General features: G+C 35.6%; 1 non-coding gene across 1 annotated transcript; it reads left to right on the forward strand.

Moving 5' to 3' along the window:
- Positions 1 to 6,129: 6,129 nt before the first annotated feature.
- LOC115801744 (U6 spliceosomal RNA) lies at positions 6,130 to 6,236 on the forward strand. The gene has a single exon (XR_004022085.1). It is a non-coding gene; the product is annotated as a U6 spliceosomal RNA (small nuclear RNA).
- Positions 6,237 to 6,844: the final 608 nt, after the last annotated feature.

A 6,844-nucleotide genomic window follows, 5' to 3' on the forward strand; every position in this document is an offset into this window, starting at 1 on the left:
TAGCTTGGGACACCCATGTTAGGGGAGATAAAACCTTTATTACCTGCAGTGGTTGATATTTATTTGGTATTGCTAGACATCAATGATGTCCCTCGAACTACTGCTATTTTTCTTTATCAGTTTTTTTTTAACATCTTTGTTGAAGTATAATTGCTTTACAATGTTGTGTTAGTTTCTGCTGTATAACAAAGTGAATCAGCTATATGTATACAAATACCCCCATATCCCCTCCCGCTTGCGTCTCCCTCCCACCCTCTGTATCCCACCCCTCTAGGTGATCACAAAGCACTAGCTGATGTCCCCGTGTGATGCAGATGCTTCCCACTAGCTATCTATTTTACATTTAGTAGTGTATATATTTCAGTGCTACTCTCTCACTTTGTCCCAGGTTACCCTTCCCCCTTCCCGTGTCCTCAAGTCCATTCTCTACATCTGCGTCTTTATTCCTGTCCTGCCCCCTAGGTTCTTCAGAACCTTTTTTTTTTTTTTAGATTCCATATATATGTGTTAGCATATGGTATTTGTTTTCCTCTTTCTGACTTACTTCACTCTGTATGATAGACTCCAGGTCCATCCACCTCACTACAAATAACTCAATTTCGTTCCTTTTTATGGCTGAGTAATATTCCATTGTATATATGTGCCACATCTTCTTTATCCATTCATCTGTTGATGGACACTTAGGTTGCTTCCATGTCCTGGCTATTGTAAATAGAGCTGCATTGAATATTGTGGTACATGACTCTTTTTGAATTATGGTCTTCTCAGGGTATATGCCCAGTAGTGGCATTGCTGGGTCATAAGGTAGTTCTATTTTTAGTTTTTTAAGGAGCCTCCATAGTGGCTGTATCAATTTACAGTCCCACCAACAGTGCAAGAGGGTTCCCTTTTCTCCACACCCTCTCCAGCATTTATTGTGGTAGATTTTTTGATGATGGCCATTCTGATTGGTGTGAGGTGATATCTCATTGTAGTTTTGATTTGCATTTCTCTAATGATTAATGATGTTGAGCATCCTTTCATGTGTTTGTTGGCAATCTGTATATCTTCTTTGGAGAAATGTCTATTTAGGTCTTCTGCCCATTTTTGGATTGGGTTGTTTGTTTTTTTGATATTGAGCTGCATGAGCTGCCTGTATATTTTGGAGATTAATCCTTTGTCATTTGCTTCATTTACAAATATTTTCTCCCATTCTGAGGGTTGTCTTTTCATCTTGTTATGGTTTCCTTTGCTGTGCAAACGCTTTTAAGTTTCATTAGGTCCCATTTGTTTATTTTTGTTTTTATTTCCATTTCTCTAGGAGGTGGGTCAAAAAGGATCTTGCTGTGGTTTATGTCACAGAGTGTTTTGCCTATGTTTTCCTCTAAGAGTTTTATAGTGTCTGGCCTCACATTTAGGTCTTTAATCCATTTTGAGTTTATTTTTGTGTATGGTGTTAGGAAGTGTTCTAATTTCATTCTTTTACATGTAGCTGTCCAGTTTTCCCAGCACCACTTATTGAAGAGGCTGTCTTTTCTCCATTGTATATTCTTGCCTTCTTTATTAAAGATAAGGTGACCATGTGTGCATGGATGTATCTCTGGGCTTTCTATCCTGTTCCATTGGTCTATATTTCTGTTTTTGTGTCAGTCCCATACTGTCTTGATTACTGTAGCTTTGTAGTATAGTCTGAAGTCAGGGAGCCTGATTCCTGCAGCTCTGTTTTTCTTTCTTAAGGTTGCTTTGGCTATTCAGGGTCTTTTGTGTTTCCATACCAATTGTGAAATTTTTTGTTCCAGTTCTGTGAAAAATGCCAAACTACAGAACAATATCTCTGATGAACATAGATGCAAAAATCCTCAACAAAATACTAGCAAACAGAATCCAACAGCACATAAAAGGATCATACACCATGGGGATCAAGTGGGGATTATCCCAGGAATGCAAGGATTCTTCAGTATACGCAAAATCAGTCAGTGTGATACACCATGTTAACAAATTGAAGAATAAAAACCACATGATCATCTCAATAGATGCAGAAAAAGCTTTTGACAAAATTCAACACCGATTTATGTAAAAACTCTCCAGAAAATAGGCATAGAGGGAACTTACCTCAACATAATAAAGGCCGTATATGACAAACCCACAGCCAACATCATTCTCAATGGTGAAAAACTGAAAACATTTCCACTAAGATCAGGAACAAGACAAGGTTGCACACTCTCACCACTATTATTCAACATAGTTTTGGAAGTTTTAGCCACAGCAATCAGAGAAGAAATAGATAAAAGGAATCCAAATAGGAAAAGAAGAAGTGAAACTGTCACTGTAGATGACATGATACTAAACATAAAGAATCCTAAAGATGCTACCAGAAAACTACTAGAGCTAATCAATGAATTTGGTAAAGTAGCAGGATACAGAATTAATGCCCAGAAATCTCTTGCATTCCTACACACTAATGATGAAAAATCTGAAAGAGAAATTAAGGAAACACTCCCATTTACCATTGCAACAAAAAGAATAAAATACCTAGGAATAAACCTCCCTAAGGAGACAAAAGACCTGTATGCAGAAAACTATAAGACACTGATGAAAGAAATTAAAGATGATACAAACAGATGGAGAGATATACCATGTTCTTGGTTTGGAAGAATCAACATTGTGAAAATGACTATACTACCCAAATCAATCTACAGATTCAATGCAATGCCTATCAAACTACAGCTTTTTAATGGCTCATTTTCATGAATGACAGTATCAGTGGCAAAATTTGTTCTCTGAGGATTCTGTGGTTTTATTTCAATAGCATTAAAGTTGAAATTTAATTCAACATTAATACTTATAATCTATTAAATCATCTTTCTTGGTGTACTTCACATACATTCTTTTTTTTTTTTTTAGAAAATCACATTAATTTTTTTTTTAGTTTGAAATTTTTTATCTTCAGGAATGTTTAGATCTAGAAGTATGATGTTTTTTAAACTAATAGTGGTAGAGGGACAGAATTATTCTTCTCTATGAGCAAACTATATCTCTGTTGCATAGGCCACAGAATAAACTGAAATGCATGAGTACATTTTTTTCATTGTTTTGAGATGAGAATTTCTTTATAGACTTCTCTCTATCAAGGATAGGAATCATGTCTTATTAAAAAAATCAAATCTCCAGAGCCCAGTATAATGCCGAATGGGTGCTCAATAAATTTTTCCTGAGTCAAGGAATTAATTTTTCTCTATTGCTGTTGGTGGGGCCTAATAAAAGAATAAATAGAGTAGCTCCATTAGTCTCTGAATAACATAAAACCCTTTGCAGTTCTTAGAATATATGATAGTAATGCTTCCTTATAACTTAAAAAAAAAGTAGTTTAATCACTGTCTTTTGGTCCAACCAACTGGACATTCTCATTTTTCTTTACAAGGTGTTTTTCATAAAACACACACACATACACAAATATCACGGAAAAATGCTTAAAAATTAATTAGACTTCAGTATTTTCAGTGCTGTGTAAGCGTTAGTCCCATTCACCATCATAACATCCTTATAAAATGAGTATTATTATCTTCTGCACATAGGTGGGTAAATTGAGGGACCATGTTTGCAGTGACTGAGTTGAGTCTTTAATGTCATAGAGTTTTCTTACTCTTCTCTTAGGAAAACAGAATCCATCTGTACTTTTGCTGGAATGCTCTTTTCCATTGTTATTAATTGCAGTTAGTACAAAACAATTTCTTAATTCTGGGAAAACATCAAACAGATTTTTAACACAGAGAATAGAAGGTAACTGAAGTATCCTCTGGTGGACAAAGGTTTTAATTAGCAGAGGAAAGAACACAGTGAAATAGGAGAGACTAACCACTACATAGAAATCCATCCTGTATCTATTCTTACCAGGACCACCCTGTCATTGTCAGACCCATTTCAGATTCCCATGTTAGCGGCCTAGAGCTGTTACTTTTGTCCTCCTTCTCTGGTTACCCTAAGAGTCAGACCTTGCTGCACACATGGTCCTGTCTGACTTCTCAAGTCCAGAGGTTTCTCTGGGACTGTGTCTTTCATCCATTTCACAAGATCCATCTGTTCCTTACTTTTCAATACTTCATTATTCCCAGGAAACTAAGTGACCCTATATATACCTAAATGTACACCTGCATAGCCATCCATCTCTTTTTACCCCGTTTCAGAAACCCTATCTTATCCACAAAGTGGCTCGAGGAAAGGATGTACCAGTGATTTTTGGAGGAAGAATTTACAGGTTGAACAGATAGTTGAAGTGCTAAGGGAGTGTTTAGATTTTGTTTCCTTCTAGGATTTTCTTTTTTTTAACCACCAGCCTCCAACCACACTCTAGAAACTCAGTATAGAAACTCCTCCCAGGCCTGGTTAAGAAGCTTCCCAACCAAACCACCTGAAAAACACTGTGAGCTGATAAAAACCACGGAGTATGTAAGTGAAGGGTGTGTATGTGGCAGAGAGGATGTGATCAAGAAAAGTTCTATGCTTAATTCTGAAGGCAAATTTTATTTCTTTTGAATTATACTCTTTCCATTCCCTTCTTTAGTTACTTCATGCTACCTGGGGCACTTCAGTCAGGACAGAAAACAATAACCATAATTACTCTAAAATTTTATGGTCTTACTATTATTTATTTTTAAATCCTTGTGATGTAGTTAATATCACTTCCATTTTATAGCTGAAAAATGTGGAATACAAAGAAGTTAAGTGATTGATAGAATTAGTAAGTGGCGGAAACTGAACTTAATCCAGGGCTTTTGATTCTAACTCTGTGCTTCCTCTACTAAACCACAGTGCGAAGATAATAGCACGGTATGTGGGAAGTGACAAAAATGTACCTGAAGAAGAAAGACCGTACTTGGGATTTCAAAAAATTAGTTTAACAACATTATATACAGAGTCATTATTTTGGTAGAAAATTGTAGAGAAATAATCTGCCAGATTTTCTTCTAGCTCACTAGATTGGTACATGTCAGCCCTATAAAAGGCTATGCTTCCTTGATTTCAGAAATGACAACTATAGCAATAATAAGAAAGGAGGCCCATAAAATTCACAGGAAGTACCTAAGGGAAATTTAAATGAAAAACATTTAAAAATGAAAAAAATAGATCTATGTTGAGGAAAACACATCTTAAAGAATCAAAGCGAAGAAAATAAAAAACTCCAATCTCAGTTGCTGCAATAAAGAGTGAGTAGCTAAAATATGAATCTCTTTTCATTACAGTATAACTGCCAATCAACCAAAGAGAGTAACAGCCCATGGAACTGAGGACCATTAAGCATGACGAGGGGTTATGTACAGTGACTCTCTGTATTATAAAAAGATTTTCTCTGTAGATTCCAAAGCATACTCTTTACTTAGAGTAGAAAACATTTCAACATTAAAAAAAACCTCTTGTTACAATTAAGATAAATCTATTTTGACTTTTTCGCTAGAATAATTCCTAATTGCCATGTAATATAGTCAGTCCATCTGTCACATGTTGGAAGGAAAAGAGAAAAGTGATGGGAAAAATGTCTCTGTTCAATCAAAATACATTCTATGTCAATTTATAAAAATCTTTCTTTACCTATAAATGGTGGATTTGGCTGCAAACCTTATAATAATGGATTTCTCTCAGGTTTACTAGAACCTCATATGCTTATCTAATTTTACCTTAATTTTTTTTAAAAAAATATTAATACAACAGTATAAAGACCAGAATAAAATTCATCCATAATTCCTCTGCCCAGAGAGAACCACTTTTAACATTTTGGTGTATTCCTTATTTAGATTTGAGAATGCTAAATGGAATAGGTTATGGTTCAGGAGGATATTTTCATAGGAATGACAATCTTAATTTTAAGAGAATGGGAAGTCAAAACTTTGTGAAAAACTGAAGTACCAATTATTTGTAATTATGCAATTATTCAATCAGGAGATTGTTCTCTCTCAATGCTCACGGACTCTAGGTATTGAAAGGTACCTAAGAGGCCAGGTATCGCTTCAATAGGTGGTGTTGAGTCTTTGACAGAACATGATTTAGTAATTACTTGGGTCATTCTGACAACTCTCCTTTTTAAATCATTTTACTGATTAAAGATTTTAGAGTTCAGTATTTAAGACTTTTTCAAAGTTTAAAAAATATTTATTAGTGCTCACTTTGGCAGCACATATACTAAAATTAGAACGATACAGAGAAGATTAGCATGGCCCTTGTGCAAGGATGACATGCAAATTCGTGAAGCGTTCCATGTTTTTTGGGTCATTTATAGAGACACGGATGGACCTAGAGACTGCCATACAGAGTGAAGTAAGTCAGAAAGAGAAAAACAAATATCGTATATTAATGCATATATGTGGAATCTGAAAAAATTGGTATAGACAATCTTATTTACAAAGCAGAAATAGAGACACAGATGTAGAGAGCAAACGTATAGATACCAAGCGGGAAAGGGGGTGTGGGTGGGAAGATTGGGAGATTGGGATTGACATATATATATACTACTGATACTATGTATAAAACAGATAACTAATGAGAGCCTACTGCATAGCACAGGGAACTCTACTCAGTGCTCTGTGGTGAAGGAAATCCAAAAAAGAGGGGATATATGTATATGTATAGCTGTACATTATAAACTAACACAATATTGTAAAGCAACTATACTCCAATTAAAAAAAATTTATTATAGACCAGTGGTTGCAAAACATATGTACTGATCAGAATCACCTGGGCAGGCTTATAAACACAGATTTCTGAGTTTCTGATTCAGTACATCTGGGTTGGGGCTTGAGACTGCATTTCTAACAAGTCCCCACCCCAGGTGACGCTAGTGCCGCTGGCCTGGGGAACCACACTTTGAGAACCA

The sequence above is a fragment of the Delphinapterus leucas genome, chromosome 9, assembly GCF_059928025.1.
Source record: "Delphinapterus leucas isolate spDelLeu-1000000601 "Yukka" chromosome 9, BTC_Dleu_Yukka2, whole genome shotgun sequence".
NCBI classification, from domain to species: domain Eukaryota; kingdom Metazoa; phylum Chordata; class Mammalia; order Artiodactyla; family Monodontidae; genus Delphinapterus; species Delphinapterus leucas.